The sequence below is a fragment of the Camelus ferus genome, chromosome 19, assembly GCF_009834535.1.
Source record: "Camelus ferus isolate YT-003-E chromosome 19, BCGSAC_Cfer_1.0, whole genome shotgun sequence".
NCBI lineage: Eukaryota > Metazoa > Chordata > Mammalia > Artiodactyla > Camelidae > Camelus > Camelus ferus.
Window position 1 is genome coordinate 29845559 of NC_045714.1, and position 17227 is coordinate 29862785.

Sequence of the window (17227 nt, forward strand, 5' to 3'; positions counted from 1 at the left end):
AGGAGACAATGACGGAGGGTAAGACTGAAAACCTGGGAAGAAGCCAGAAGAAGGCTCTTCTAAGCCAGTGTGAACCTGGATCAGCAGAGCAACATTACCCAGGAATGCGTTAGCAATGCAGACCATATCCCAGACCTCTAGAATCAGACACTCCGGGGGTGGGGGCCAGCAACCCCTCCAGGAGAATCTGATGCACCCTTAAGTTTGAGAATTTGAGGTTGCTTTTTTTTTTTCTGTGAAGTGTACTTCTCACAAATCCTTGGAATCCTCCCACTTCTCATTTCCAGTCTTTCCTGTCACTCAGCCTCTGTCACTGCTCACCTACATTATTGTGACAGCCTCCCACCTGGTCTCCATTTGTCTTTTCACTCATCCATTCACTCATTCACTCATTCATTCATTTAGTATTAATTGACACCTACTATGCGTTCGTAACACGTTAGCAAACTAAACAAAGATCTCTGTCCTTGTAAAGCCTGCATTCTTGTTTGTGGGTAGGCATGGGCAAAGCGGGGGCTGGACAGAAAGTAAACAAAAAACATAAAACTTAGTACACAAGTCAGTTACACAGGCTAGAAAGCGATGTGCTACCGGGGGATGAAAGAAGGGAGCTGATGATCCCAGCAGGGACTAGAGAGCTGCCCTAAGTGAGCTGCCTTTAATCCTCTCAACAAAACCAATTTACAAATGGGAAAAAGAAACTCAATTTCCTTCCAAGATCGACGAGTCAGGACAGAGCTTCCGCTCCAGGTGTTTCAACCTCCCAAAAAAGTTGATGTCTCCCCGTATCCCCGCAGTCGCAATTTTGCTTCCCCGGGAAGCAGGCCCCAAGATAGAGATTTTTATACCAGTGTCTATTAGGGATGCTTATGGAATCAACACCTATGGAAGGGAAGGGAAGGGAGCAGGTCGGGGGAGGGGGGGGCAGGAGAGGTCAGGCTGTGATGAGAAGTCACTAAAGAAGTCTCAGCCAGACCCACTGGAGCTCTGAATCGAGACGGCCCTACAGAGTTGTCCTGAATCGGGGTGAGGGCGCCTGGGTCTCACATACTGGAACTGACGTTCATTGGATGCACGCTGCAGGAAAGGACAGGACGGCAGGCAGGACAGCTCTCTCCAAGCCAGGTCGGTTCCCAGAGCGGGCAGTGTCAATAAGAGATTGTGAACCAGGACCTAGTACCTTAGCAGGAGGGGAAGGAGGTAAGTAAGAACACACACACACAACACACAGAAAAGCAAAACAAAACAAAACAAAAACAGATCCCTGCAGCTTTCCTGGGATCTTCTGTTCCAGAGAACTTCGTGATAGCATCTTCCCTCAGAACGCCCAGCACTGTGGCTGGGGCACTCTGTACAGTTCATGTCAAGCCCATAAGCAAGTCCCTGCAAGGAGGGAATCAGCCCTGCCAGACATCAATGAAGTGTGCAAGCACTCATTCAAGGGGAGTCAAACTGCCAAGATGATAATTGCTCGTAACTGGAAGGAGGTGAAGAAATGAACGTTGCTGAATAGCATGCGGCCCCCAGAGAGCAGGCGAATTTAGTCAAGATGGCATATCATTAGAAAAACTGGAGCGAAACGTTTCAGTCAATATGGTCGGCTCTCCCTGAAACCCACGAGTGGTCACGGTGAACATGGTAAATATTTAATTCCATCACTGACGATTGCCCTTTGCCCCCAGTATTTACCTCGGCAGCCCAGAGAGCTTAGGCAAACACACCGGCTCCTTTGACTTGCCTCCTTCTGGCTTAGCTGACTGCCCGGGGACAGAGCTGCAGGAAACGTATAAGCAAGACTGGCAGACACCGGAACCTAGAGGAGGTAGGAGGTCGGGTCACAAATGTATGGAAGGGACCTTAAGGATGAAAGAGTTACCCCACTCTCCTTAACATACAGGGGAGTATTGACACCTAACAGCCAGAAAGTGGTTTTCTTCAGTGGTTTTCCCTCAGGTCGCCCGGCCAGGGCTCCTAATCTGAAGGCCAGTTCTCTTCCTGTTGTAGCTCACGGTCACTAGAGGTATGTGGTGACTCTGGAATGTGTCAGCTTAGCTGGACTAAACAAAATCCCCCAGTTTCCTTCCCTGCATGTTTCTAATTAGAGTGGGCGGCAAGAGATGCCTTGTCACTCATTTGATGGCTCACTCATCGGGCAGGAGGTTGCTCCACCTTCACCTGCTCTGTTGCCTTCCGCACCTCCTGATCAGTCACGTGTTCAGCTCCATGATGAGGCTACTCCTGCAGGACACCTGTTTGTCAAGGTCGGAGGAAGTGAGAGCCATCACGGGTCCAGTCTGTTTTAGCTTCATGCCAGCAAGTACCAGCCTGTCCTGTTCTCCCCTACATTATACTCATCCTCCTTTCCCTGCAGGCTTCAAGCTCCAGCTTCAGACATGGAGACATGTGCACATACGCTTAATAGCTCTGGTAACTAAGTTATAGTCATTATAAATCCCTATAACAAATTCTCATCCGTGGCTCTCCATCTGGAATTGAACTTGCCTGAAACGAGGTGCTGATAGAATCATTGCTCAAAGTGAGAATGGCCGACCCCCCTGAGACCCAGGGTCACTAACTTCCATTCTTCTCATCAATTACCATCATCTAAGATTTCCAAATTCAGGAATTATATTTTATTTTCACTTTAAATGTATATTTCTACTGATTTGTAAATTTTACCACTGCTTAATAAAAATACAGTAGCTAGTATTCACTGAGTGCTTACGAGGGGCCAAGAACAATCCTAAGCCTTGTTTTGTGTCATGGGGTGTCATTTCTTAGTATAGGGGTAAATTCAGGCCAACTTATATAGGTTTCCCAAAGACACAGAGTGAGAAATCAACAAAACCAGAATTTATTGTTTTGTTATTTTGGTGGGGAGGTAACCAGGTTGGTTGGTTGGTTGGTTGATTTTGAGTGGAGATACTGGGGATTGAACCCAGGACCCTGTGCACGCTCAGCAGGCACTCTGCCACTGAGCTGTACCCTCCCCCCTCAGCAAAACCAGAATTTAAAGTCATGCTGGTTGACTGAAAGCCCCACTCTTGGCACTTTCCTGCCTCTTATGAAGAGATTTTGCTTGAATGTATGGTTTTTTCACATATCTTATAATATTGTGACATCACTACAATTTTCCCTTATTGATCATCACTATTACTTTCTTCCAGGGCTTAGAAGAACTAAGAACTGTTTAGGTAACAAATATGAATGGCCTATCCCGTCACATCCAGGAATACATTACCAACCTACCATGGTGCCCACTCCAACCCTTCCTGGTTATAGCTTCTCAGGTCCGCATGCGAGGGCAGCTGGTACTAACTGGCCGAAGATGACACTTAAGATGCTAACTCAGATACAGAAGGAAGACAATGTTGATAGAGACAAGGAAGAAGAAAAAAGCATTGAATGTGGAAAACAGACCTCCAGTCAATCAACATACTTATCAAGCTCTTACTATAGAATAAGCATACGTGGGTGATACAAATAATTACAAGACATGGTCCCTGACCTTAAGGAACTTACTGGAACTTACACTGGAGTAATAGGACATGGGCACACATAAAAATAACCACTAATACAAGGTAGTACGTAAATGTTGAGTAATGACACAGGCATTTGGTTTCCAAGAAAGCGTGAATTTGAGCTGGATTTGGGGAAATACTTAGGATTTGGATAGATAAAAGGGAAGAGGGGAAAAAAAGATTTTCCAAGAAGGAGAAATGAGATGTGCAAAATTTCTGATCACAAATGAAAAACGTCAAATTGAGTAGGAGCAGGTGTCTGGAAAGGAAAAGACAGAGAGACAATCTGAAGTTTATACTGGAGCCTTAGGGTTCTAGCTAGGGAGGTTTCTGCCTCACGAGATAAAATCACCTGTTTTCTTAAAGTGGATGTCTCAATGCCTACAATCCTTTTTCCCTCCCAGTATTCACACCCCGGGCCGCTAACCCTGCATTATTCCCCTGCAGTGACTCTTGGCTTGACTACATCACATGGTTTAGCCAAGGGGATCTTAGCGAACGTGACACAAACAGAGGCTTGAGAAGTGGGTGAGTGAAGTGGCTTGCTCTCATTCTTGCTTTTCACGAGAACATGCTCAGGGGAAGATGCTGGAGAATGAGAGAGAGATGGTTCTGTTGCCTCCATTGCCCCAAACAATAACCAGCCGACCACGAGGCACATGCATGAGCCCAGCCAGGACCACGAGTCCCGCCTGGTGAGACTAGTCTCTCCCGGTGAACCACAGAGTCCTGAGCTAATAACACAGCACTGCTCTGCACATAGATATTTGATACACTTCTTTTTGTTGCTTCCACTTATTTTTTTTTCCAAAAAAATAAACCAAACTGCTGGTGTTTTCTGCTTTAAATAAAATTCATACTGCAGGCAGGCTGAGAAGCCCTCCAGGGCACCAAAATTTTACTCTAAAGAGAAAGAAATGATTTTCCCCTTCCTTTCACATTTCATTAAAACACAAATATGCATAAACATCATTTTCAATGTAGGCAAGTAAGCAGAGTAAATAGTTATGCTTTTTCTGTGACTCTTATAATCTCAATTATTTTGAAGAGAACAGTCACTTTGCAAAACAATGGTGGTACTTTCAGACACAGAAGAGCCAACTGAGGAGTGAAGTCATTTTTTTTTTCCCCCCTAGAGAGAAAACACAGAGGCTAATGACTCGAGGTTAGGGTTTATACTTCTTCTATATGTGTCCCTTCTGTTGAAAGTGTTACAGATGGAACGAGTATAAATGATGCCCTTTCAGATGGGGGAAGGAAGCACTTTCAATATTTTAATCAAAACCATGCTTTTCCTGTTTTTCCCTCCCATATTAATATGTGGGAGGGTAACTATTCTTGGTCCTGTCTCATCCAAGAAGAGCTGTTCTCCCCGAGCACAACAGGCAGCTGGTTTCAGGGCAGGAAAAACATGAAAACTGCCACTACCTAATTCCAGGGACCCGAGGACCCGCAGGTAAATTCATCTCAGAGGCAGTCACTGCTCCGGTCGGGTCCTAAGGCAGGTGCTGTGGTCCCTCTGAGTTCTCCTGAGCACCCCCACCATTTTCCTGGGGAAGAACAACAGGAAGACAAGTGTTTGAGGCAGTCTTTACCCTGATCCTACAGGGAGTTCTGGAGCATGAATCACAGCAGAGTTGTCCCTACTTGTGGCAAGAGGATCGATCTGTTGGCTCGGGGCAGAAGGCAGAATCATAAGTGCGTGAGTGTTGGGGGTGGATTTGTATCTTTGCAGACAGCTTCCATCAGCCAAAGGTAATTCTCTGAGAACGGAGGCAGCTGTGAGCCTTAGAAGCCATTCCTCACGGCTGGGATGGAGATTCACAGACTTGGGAAGGGACTCTGGGTGAGATGCCTACAGGGATGTTCCAGCTCACAGTGTCATGACCACAGCAGCCCGGACTCAGAGGCTGAGTGGGGAGAGGAGAGAGAGGCATCAACAGAGAAGGAAATCCACAAAGCAGATGGAGATCAACGGCTCATTCTCCTCCCATCTAGACATTACTGGAGGAGTACTCAATTACTCCCACCCTAAGCCCACACCTGTACACCCGTGGTTCTGTCCATTGTGTATTACGGACCAATCATAACTTTAGGGCAGGAATTCAGAGCCAATTTCCATAAGATTCAACTGCCTTAGGCACCACCTCCTCAGCTTCCTTGCCAAGTTCAAGTGGCAACTTAGAAAAGTCAAAGCATTGGTAAGGGCACAAGATCACTCCAGAGTTATGGTCGCATTTTAGAAAGTCAAGACTTTCTGAATCACCAGAAAGACCGCTGTCAGAGAACTGATGCATTTAACAGAGATAAAAACTAAGCTTGCCCTGAGAAACAGGATTACCAAACGCCACCCAATCAAAGGCATGATCAGAGATGCCTTTTCTTGTTTCTAAAAAGGAAGATGGAGCAGCATGAAATTGAAAGGGTCCATTTTCCAATTTAATCCAATCGTGACTGACCACATAAAATTCTAAATCAAGGTAGCACTTTCTGGGAGCAGACACCTCTCCACAGGGCTCTAGGAATTCAGGTAAATATTTGCAGTAACAGAATGAACATACCCACACATAATTTCCAACTACTGCTGACTGAACTATCACGAATCATGCCACTTTTTCTCAGGGTCTAGTTGATCTGCACAAGTACTACATGGTAACCAACTGCACTACAGAATTAGTTTTTCTAGATATCTGATACAATGAACCCAGATTTTGCATCGGAGAACTTTATTGTTTTATTGTCTTGAGATAGAATTTACATAGGGTGAAATGCACAAATCTTAACTATATCTTCATGAGTTTTGAATGCACACACATGTAACCCAAACCTCATCGAGATATGAAACATTTTCATCATCCCCAATCCTTGCCCCCACCACCCGGAGGCAACCACTGTTCCTTTTTTCACCACAGACTAACATTCCTTGCTCTAGAAGTTCATCTAAATGGACTCATCTTTCGTCCAAGGCTTCTTTCACTCAGCATCATACTTCTGAGATTCCTCCATGTGGGTTATATCTGTCCTTCATTCCTTTGTGTTGTTGAGTAATCACTCAGTGGAGAAATTTTGGAACCAAATGTTGTCCAGCTTTAGTTCTGATAGTTAAAGCTGATTAAAAAGGCTGATTTAGACAATTCTGATCATTTCTAAAAAGCATGATGTCTTTTAAGAAAATAGTTCCAAGAGAATGGGGCAATATTTTACCACTAGAAAGACTCACAGCAACAGAAACAAACAAAATCTCCAAAGCTAACCTCCCAGAAATTCATCCCTGCTCCACAATAAAACCACACACACACACACACACACACACACACACACACACACACACACAAACCTATCTGGATCATTTGCAAACCGCTTAAAAGATACAGTTAAAAAAAAAAAAAAGAAAAAAAACGCACTACTGACCTCACTGGAGACAGTTAGTTTATCTTTAAGACTCAGTGCTGGCCAACGAAAGTCAGGCAACCATTTTTCAGTTCTTGGGCAGAGCAGCAGTAATGTAACCTGCAGGGTAATTCCCCGGGCGCTGTATTTCTGGCATACTCTCTTAATTGGCTAGCATGCTAATCCCTTTCTTAGAAGAACACTTAGCACTGGAAACGTGTGAGGCAAACACAAAAATACAAGTCCTGGTTTGGTATGCAAATTAGCACCATGGAAACCGGCCGGGCAGCGCTGAGCTCAGGGCATCCGCAGGCTGCAGACAGAGCTCTGAACCTGAACCAGAGTCCGAAGAAAAGTGCTGTCAACAGGATGATGGACAGAGATCGCTTCTCACTCTATGGCTCCCTTCGATTCTGAACTAGGAGTCTTGAACTTGACAGCTCAATGGACTTTCGATCATCATGGGGCCTCTATTTCTCAACCACAGCCTCAGCTGACAAGTCTTAGCCACGTAGCATACGGACATCAAAGTGTGACATTATTTTAGTTACTATTTCCATCGATAAGGAATGTATTTGGAGAAATCTTCAAAATGTTATGTCTTTTAATTCAAACAGTAAACTAAATGCTCTTCTGTGTCACCTGCTATATGGGCAGAGGAATCCTCTTGTCCTCGGCTCCACTGGGATGGCCCTCGTGGCCTAGGAATGTCTTGGGCATTCTTCGAGGGGCAGAGAGAATTTCCCTCTTAGGCTTCACAGAGGGATATTTCCAAGGACTAATCAAAACACTCTTAGAAAACCATGCCCTCTTGTTCACAGAAGTCCTTCTCTTATTCCAAGTGCCTCCCCAAGTCCACTTAGAGAGACGGCCACAGGCAACTTACTGCTGTATAAAACCAGAGACCTGGAAAGACCTTTCGGCTAAAAGCTCCCATTCCACCTGTAAGAGAAGCTAGTTGTCCAGTCCCTAAAGACTGTATCTGAGATTCCAAAGGCCAAAAAGAGTGAGACAGAAGCCAAGGAAACATGCAGCCAGGAGAACCATCTCTTGTAACAACCAGAGATCACCAGGGTTTACAACATGGCATCCACAGAACTCAGGGGATCCATAACTAGGATGGCAAAAGTATATTCTGATCAGCCTCTAATGAAGTATTTTCCTTAATGAAGGATCTAGATAATAAACCACATTACTATTGGAAATATTTGTTATTTTGCCACCAATTAAAAAATGACAGATGTTTTCATTGGACATTACAGAGATGGCAGATGTCCACCACATATGTGCTTTGCTACCTCAAAATTACAGCAGTTATGAGACTATCAGACCCATGACTAGAGCTTGCTATCAACACACTAATAAAGAGGCATACTGTACCAAACTACACAACCAAAGTTTTCTAAAAATATGATGACAATTGTATTTCAAAACAGTTTCCTTTGCATGTATATAATTATATACTTAAAAATCTTATTTACATATGCAGTAATAAAAACAACAGACAACTGATATGCACAATCACATGATTACACTCTAAAACACTATAAGGAGGGAAAGAAGCTACACCCAAAAGACCACAGTATGAAGCTCACAACTGTCTATGGTGGTAGAAACCAAGAGTGGTTGCCTCCAGGGTAGGGAGGATTGACTGGGAAACAAATAAGCAAACTTTCAAGGATGGTGGCAACTATGTATACACTTGTCGCAACTGTACATAAGATATGTTCATTTTATGTTATGTACATTTACCTCCATAAAGTACAGAAGACAACAATATTATTTCAAGGGCTTCACAGGGTTCCTCCAAGGGGTCAATAACTCAAAAATGGTTAACAGCCCCAGATCTCCTAACAGTACCTTGGAGCTGCAGGAAAGCCAAACCAGCACCAAACTGACCCTTGAGTTGCCACCCATCATCCACAATCAGCCCAGAGCTCATAAACCGCCCCGTGTGAGCTCACATCTCTGCTCTGAGAATCTCTCCAGGCCCCCAGCCAACTGACCCATTCCACATGGACAACCCTCACCCACAGCCCAAGATACTCACCAGACTCACTATGTCACCAACTCCACAGCCCAAGGCAGATGGGAGGAATGCTTGGACCCCTTGCAAGGCTAGGGATGGCTTGAGTGAAAAGGCCCCCACCCCCTCCAGCTAAGGCAAGGTGACATCCCACACTGGGCCAGGACAGCAGTGGGGCCCCCAACCCTTCAGTGGTCATCCCACCTCTGAAGCCTGGCAAGGGGTACATGGTAATTGTGTTCCATCAAAAGGTGTCCTCATTCTGATTTTTCAAAATCAAGCACCAGTCAGGATCACTCTAGAAGTTCACCCATCACCATTATTTATAGGTGAGGAAACTGAGACTGGACCACCTTAAATAACTCATCATCAATTAACATAAGACAAGTCCAGGTGACACTTACATCTTTGAAAAAGACAGCTGGCTCCTTTCTGCCAGAGTCAGGCACCCCTTGCATCCACCTTGCTCTGGTTCTACAGAAAACCTGTTAAACTTCTCAGGGAATACACTAAAGACCGAAGGCATCTGCTGGACCCAGGCTCCAGCATGTCCTAAGCCTGTCTTCTGGGCTGTGATGTCTGAAGCTCCTTCAGAAAAATGGTCCAGCAGGAAGGCTGGACTAGGAGCTGAGAGTCATGTGTCCAGATGGAGCCCTGTCACTAGTGGGACCCATGACCCTGGTCCAGCCACCCCCCGTTTCCCCACCTCAGGCTCTTCATCTCCAAAAATAAAAGGGTCAGAAAATACTGAGTAGGGCTGCATGGTAATAGCTCAGTGGTAGAGCTCATGCTTAACATGCACGAGGTCCTGGGTTCAATCCCCAGTACCTCCATTAAAAAGAGAAAGAAAAAGCAAATCCTGAGCCTCCGAGTTCTATCAGGTGTTGACCCCCAGGACCACACTACTTACACAAACACAGCATTTCCACCAGTGACACTTGGTTCTGAGTCCACGATGTTCTCCCCCAGTAATACTTGCTTATTCTAACTCCACCTTACAAAATTTTCCCATTTGCATCCTTATTTTAAATCACCCAGTGTGAGGCTCTTTTTAACATTAAAAAGAAAGCATCAGATTGGGAACCTGTTGCATCTGGAGAGGGTGTGGGCGTTAGGTGCCCCTTCCCCATAGTTTGCTGCATACATCTTGTGGCTGTTCCTGAGTTACATCCTTTTCTAATAAACCAGTAATCTAGTGAAAAACAATAAAAAAAATAAAAAGAAAGAATCTGGGATTCAAAATGAACAGCCTTATAAAGGAAAAAGAGTTACGATGCTAACGCTGGCAAGCTTTGTTATTGTCACTATTAGACCTTTTCTTACACTTAATTAAGAGGTGTGAACAAAAGTACTGACAGAGTATGGATTAAGCTCCTGAACACTGCCTGGGTTCAAATCCCACCTCTTCCATTTAGTAGCTGTACAGTCTTGGACAATTTACTCAACTTCACCATGTGTTTTAGTCTTCCCAACTGCAAAACGGGGGAGTTCTTGGTGCTTCGCTCATAGAGTCATTATGAGGATTAAATAATGTTTGCAAAGAATATAGATCACCTGGCAGATAGTAAGTGCTTATAAGCATGTATGGAATAATAAATAATTTGAATAATAAATTAAATGGTAAATTAAAAGCAAGAGTTTTGCTCAGAAAAAAGTTTAGGTATGGCCTGCCTATCTCAAGATTTCTCACTATTGGCTATAAAACATTGTCCTCTCATTGAGAGAAGGCCTTGTGCATAAAGCAGTCACATATATTGCTTGTTCAATCCAAGCAAAACGTTTCTGGATTAACCACGTTGATATTTAAAGCTCCCTACAAAACAGATAATAAATAGCTCTCAACTATAATTTGTAGAAAAGAAATAAACCACCATGAGTCAAGTACACGTATTCTTAACTAACAATACGATTAATGATTAACAGGGCAGGGTGGGAGCTCTGCTGAACACACACACACAGACACACACACACACACACACACACACAACTCTCATTAACCTTGAAATACTATCTAAAGGGGAAAGGGAAGCAGCCCCATCTCTGCAGTCAGGCCGTCAGCTGACTATTCCAACTGATAATCTGCAGTAAATCAGTGAGATTTACCTCCACAGATTCAGTCCATAATTCATCTGAAGATGACACCGGAGACAGAAGGAAGGCCATTTTTGCTTCATGGTATCCAATTAAAGTTGAATCCAGCGACTAAGAACCTTTCGACGGACCTCTCAGCGTATCCCTGCCTACAGGCACGTTCACCCCAACCCAAGGGCGCCCACTTGCACCCTGAAGTCTCTGGGCATGCTGCATTTACAAGAAGCACTATTTTTAGCCACTAAGCGTGGAGGCTTCTGTTTATTCTATTTAGAGCCCATTTCAGGATGCCAGCTAAATGTCCTACTTTACACCAGTCCCTCACCAGACCTGACAGTTGGAAACACTTAGTTCTGCTCCGCTTCCATTGTGTTCCTGAAGTCATTTGAATGATTTAAATCAGAGATAAGCATTTGCAAATGAGCTAAAGGAAAAAAGATGTGTCTGAAAACTCCACACTTGCCTTGTTAAGGATGCACACAGTTCTAGTTTAATTCTTGGGGATTTGGTTAAAAGCCTGTACATCGCAGGGGACAGCTCTTCTCTGATAACATTTCATGGTAACTTTTAAAGAGTCCCTGTTTTCAAATTAAGTATTTTTTTAAATTCCCATTAAGAAAAAAGCAAAAAGAAAACTGTGGAAGAGAGCTCTTCCATTCACTTTTCAATAAATCCACAACCTAATATTCAAACAATAATAATTTTAATGGTATCAGTATTCTGTTTGATGAGTCAGCACTAGTCTGTCTCTGATAATGTGAGACATTAGCTTAATCCCTAAGACAGTCTCAAAAAGTTAGTATTATTAGCTTCACTTTCAGATGAAAACACTGTGGACAGGCAGACGTTAAAGAATTTGCCCACAGTGAGAAGATGACCAACACTTGAGTAAATCCGACCAAACGGTAACGAGTTTCTTTCTTACACTTGATTTGTGTGCAAGTCTGTACAGACGGCCATGACCCGCAGGTGGTGTTTCTGGGACACTCTCCTTCTTAACGTGTCCAGGAATCCAACCGGGACCTCGCAGCCCTAACGATTTGTAATTAAGATGGAGAAGAAAGAGCTGGAGAAAGCCAAGAGGAGACGAGCCTGCGACCCTGAGACTTTGACCTCTCCATCCTTTTTGGTTCCACTTTTCCCAACAAATCACTGATTCCCCGAAGTCAGTCTCTGTAAACCGCAACCCGGTGCAGCAATTTACTCTATGAGATTTATCCACTGGCTTCACATCCTCTGAGAGTGTTTACATCTCAAAAGAGGAATGCGTTAATGTCAGCCAACACTTACCCATCCCATCGGTGGTAGACATGGAAGAACAGACCCTCGCTTGGGTTCCTGGGGCTGACTCCAGGGAGCACCCCTGCCCATCCTCTGCTCCTGGTCCCTCAGCATTAGTGGGTCACATGCACGGACCCGTGTTACTTTAGCAACCCACAAACCAAGCGTCCTACTCTCAGATTCTCTCTTTGCACGCAGCTCTATAAACATCAAAGCTAGCCACTGCATCTGCAAAGAAATGAGCGTTTCAGTACATAATTTGGACAGCTGCTGAAGGCTGAATCTGTATTGCAGTGCATGTGAGGTGAGGGTCTCAGAATTAAGGAAGAGGCTTATGGGAGTTCAGGGAACCAACTTTGAGGTGATTTTTGCCTCTAACTGCCTGAAGTCAAGCCAGTAAGCCAGGACTCACCTCGCCCCACCACTAGAGGGCACCAGGCACAGATCTCTGGGTTCCACTTTGCAGGAAGGGCCTCTTTGCTCCTTCCCCACAGGTGGCTGGTGCTGACAGCAAACCTGCACTGGCTATGGACCTTAAGACAGGTTGGTAGCATGGAAACGCCATGGTTTTGACCCGTGGGTTCAAATCCTGACTCTACTGCTTTCTGTCACTCTGAACCACCCTGAGTCCATTTCCCAGCAGGAAAATAGGACTGATCGTGTTTGCTGAGTGTTGAGAGGCTTAATCGGGACAACACATCTAAAGTCACAGGCACACACCCAGGGTGGAGCAAATGTTAGAATTGCCAGTTTCCCACAGGAAACTGTCCATGGCGCCTGTCTCCCGGAAAGGTACGGTTGAAATAGACAAGAGCATGAGAAATGTTAGAATGCCGCGGTTACAGGGTGAATTCTGGATTTAAATCCCGGTGGGCAAGTCACTTGACCTCTCTCTGTCTCACTGTTCCTCATCTGTAAAATGGGGCAGTCCTAGGAACCAGGTCGTTCGATTGCTGTGGGGTTATGGGAGGACTTAGAACATTGCCCGGTTCACTGTCAGCACTCTGTAAGTATTAGCTACAGATGCTTGTAACAGTTCTTATTATCCTTTGTACAAGACCGCGTGGACATAAACACACACACACACACACACACACACACACACACACACACACACAAACCATGCCCAGTGAGCACGTTTGAAAGACTCAGAGATGTTTTGCCCATAGACGAGGCCCCTTGGGGGGAGAGTGAGACCAGCCTTCCCTTTTATTAAAGAGCTATCAGGCACAACAAGGGTTTTGATTCATTGTGTTTGGCCCTCAGGGATAAATCAGCCTCAGTGGATGAAAGCAGCAGGGGATTCGTTCTGGCTCTGGTTTCAGAAAAGAGTGGAAACTGGCTGAGTCGCTCAGAGATGAAACAGTCCACTCCCAGGAGGGAGGGAGTTTCAGGTCACAGGAGGATTCAGGCAGCACCTGGACACACCTCTGGCAGAAGTGTCCCCTACGGGCATCAACTGAATGATGGGAACAGACAACATTCTCAAACCCTCCCAAGACCGAGGTTTACGACGATATGAGCAATGAGGCCGAGAAAACAGATGTCTCATGATTATTACAGCTAGTGGTGTTGGGGGCACTGGTAAAACACCTTCGAGTCCATCAGATTTGCTCCCCATTTCCTGCTGGTCCAGAACTTACTTCCCGGTGTTTGCCGGTACCGCTCACCCCCTTACAGTTGGCGGGCTGGCGTGGAAGCTTGCTCACCTCTCCGCCTGAGATGATCTTTCAAGAAAACAGCAAGAAATGCTATTCATTTGAGATGAGAACCTGGCCTTTGGTGCACTGTTCCATTTTAATTCATGGCTTATTGGCAATCGCTCATCTCCTGCTGGAAATTAATTAAGGCTTGTGTTCTGCAGGAGCTGGTATTTGCTTTGAATCCTAGACCCCACCATGGAAACTCTGCAATGACAAAAAGATGTCTCCAATTTGGGGCTCGAAGAAGCACATTTCAAGAGCCCCCTGTTGCTCACAGCTATTCTGTTCCGAACAATGTGCTATAAATGTTCTCAGCAACAATGCCCAGGGTAGATTTTAGCCACCTGGAAGTTCCCGCTGATTTTGCCAGAAAAGAAAAAAAAAAAAAAATCTACCTAGGACTGGACATAAAAGGCCAATCTGGAGAAAAAAAATAGAATTTTCACTGTTTGGAGATTTAAAAATTACTCTCTTCATGTTGCGTTTCACGTTCTTTTATGAAAGCAACGTACCATGTGGAAGAAGGGCAGTGAAAAGTTAACGATTTGTCACCCATGGATTTCCCTGGTTTCTCTCCCAGACCCCTTTTCAAATTTCTATCCATCTTTGTGGCGTTCTCCTCGCCTCCATCTGCTCAGGAGGTTAAGCACAGCCCTCCTGGCCGTGTCAGGAAGTAGCAGCTCCCCTCGCTGAAAAGGCAAATGGGCGCAGAGACAAAACAACCGAGGAGACGGAATCGTGACCTTTACTCTGAAACCCCAGATCTATATAAAGAGCGATGTAACAGAGACGGAACAGGAAACCTTCTTTCAGCCCAGACGTGCTTCTCATACTGTCAGGAGCTGTTCATGGGAGCGGACCTTCTATTTCAGGGATACAGGCAAGGTACTGAGATGAGGTCAGCCCTGCCTTGTCAAGGAAAGAGCATTCCTCTCCTCTATTTGTTCTCCCAGGAGAGACCACCAACTCTCTCCACGTACACCCAGCTCTGTGATAGGTTCCCTGCCTCACAACCAATGCAATTTGTTTGAATTCTATTTGTCTATTTACCTTTTTCATCTTTTTATACCAAGACTGTCTCCTACCAACTTCAAGTCTCCATCCCAATGTCCAGACACGGTATTAATGATACGATATGCTATTTGATAAACGAAATTATTCTTTGGAAAATAAAAAAAGGACACTAGGTTCTACTTGAAAAAGAAGACAGCAACAATTTGTCTCTGACAGTATATATGTGAATAAAGAAGAATGGGGATAAAACAAAATGAAAGAAAGTTAAAAATTGAAAGAGGCATTAGAGCAAGTGACCGGCAACTTCTGTCGGCAGCCGTGACCAGAGTGCTCTTTAATTGGAGGGGAAAAGCTAGCGAGTTACATTCTGAACATGCGATGAGAAGACGTGAGGCATTGCTATTACATTTCTAATCGAAAGCCAAAGTTTTAAATGGATAAAGCACAACACTGACTCCTGATGTCAGATAAAGTACCATTAAAAGGCTAATTCTGACCCCATCAAGCCTGTTTAAATTGGACTGATAGTGAAGTTAAATTGGCTACAAATGTGGACCTGTTATCAGGTTGCCAGGGTCTTGAATAACCGTCATGACACCTTCAGATGTGACCATGGAAGAGAAGTCATTTCTGCACATTGGAGAGCTGGCATGTGCTCCTTGAAGAGAAATTAGTTTAAGAATCTTCATGATTTTTCTTGATACGTTAACACGTATTCCTGGAACATCTCCACTAGCTAAAACACCAGGTAAAAGATTTCAGAAAATACAAAGAGAAGGCTGTAACTCTGCTGTTAGTTCCTTCTTTTTATCTAAAGAAGAAAAAAATCCACCAATAAAGAAAACACATCTGAAAACAATAAGCACTTACATGAACTGAGTTCTTTCTGGGCACCAGGCGCTGTTCAAAGCACATCGTGTCTACTGACACTTCCCATCTTCCCAACAACCCCAGGAGGCAGTTGCCGATATAAACTCTATTTTATGGATGAGATACTTGGGGGCAAAAAGGTGCAATGATTTGGGCAAGGTCACACATCCACACAGCACACAGTGAGCCTGGATTTGAATCCAGGCAATCGGACGCCCAAGCCACATTCCTAGTGACCAAATTCCAACTCCTGGAGGTGACAGAAATACCACTGCTGTTCTGGGGTCTTGCCAGGCAATCTCAAAGCACAGCTTCACGGGTATCCTTAGAATACATGCTTTAAAACAAATTCACTGGGTCAAAGTGCATGTGCGTTTGAAATTTCAATAACACCTAGCGCCTAGACGCCGCGTAGACACTGGACTGGCAGGAGAGGAGGGAGAGGGTATCCCAGATGGTGGAAACAGCGCGACCAGCAGGGTGTTGGGGACTGTGGCCCAGAAGCAGGGGGACCAGCGGGTCGTGGCAGGACAGTGGGGGTTGGGGGGCTCTCTTACCAGAGTCCTGGCTGCCCCCTTTCCTCCAAGTTTTTAGATTCCTCTTGAATCCATGCACCTGTACTCAGCTGTACTAATGAATCCTGCATCCATTGTTTGCTCCAAACGAGTATTAAGGATCTTTCAGGGCTTCCTCATTTTTAATGAATTCTCCTGAAAACCTTTTACAACAGATGGAGAATGACTTGACTATTCACGTGTGAGGTACCCAACTCATCTCTTTGAAAGAGCCTGTTTTCTTTGAACTGCAAGAAAGTTTTACTAACAAAAATGTTGCCCTTTGCACGGAAGATGACGGCCTCACATGCTATGAGCAGGGTTATCCCTGGCCTTAGGATACAGTCCTTGAAGGAGTGTTGAATTTCCACAGAGCTGTAGGGTTTCTCCAGTTCCCTGGACTGGTTCCTGTGATTCCAAGCAGGAGTGTAACAGGTAGAAATAGGCAGGGAAGGCTGCTCTGAGCTCAGTGTTATAGCACTGCCTCCTGCCCCCATCCCTGGTCCAGGGAGAGAGGTCCATCACAGCCACAGCCTGGGGAACTGGGGCATCTCTCCAAAGGCTCATGGCATTAAGGGTCTGGTGACGGATGGGCCAATTCGTTGACCCTGAAGTCCTTGCCTCTACCTGCAGGTGTAAACAGCACCCTAGTCTGGGGCGCCCTGAGACCCCCATTGCTGATTTTTCTTGTCATATAACCACACCTATTGAGCTCTTACAAAGAACCAGGCACGGTGCTAGGCTCTGAGAATGAATAAACAGGAGGGAGCTCCCTTC

The 17227-nt window shown here is 45.0% G+C and overlaps 1 protein-coding gene across 8 annotated transcripts in view; it reads right to left on the minus strand.

Annotated features, from left to right (window-relative positions):
* The window catches only part of PLCB1 (phospholipase C beta 1), a 648190-nt gene that overhangs the window by 481774 nt on the left and 149189 nt on the right, over window positions 1-17227 (minus strand). Inside the window, exon 2 of one of the 8 annotated variants that reach the window (XM_032461848.1) lies at window positions 1690-1813. The exons of the other annotated variants lie outside the window; for them this stretch is intronic. The gene's annotated coding sequence lies outside the window, so the exon portion shown is untranslated. The remainder of the gene's footprint in view (window positions 1-1689; window positions 1814-17227) is intronic. 8 annotated transcript variants of the gene reach the window in all.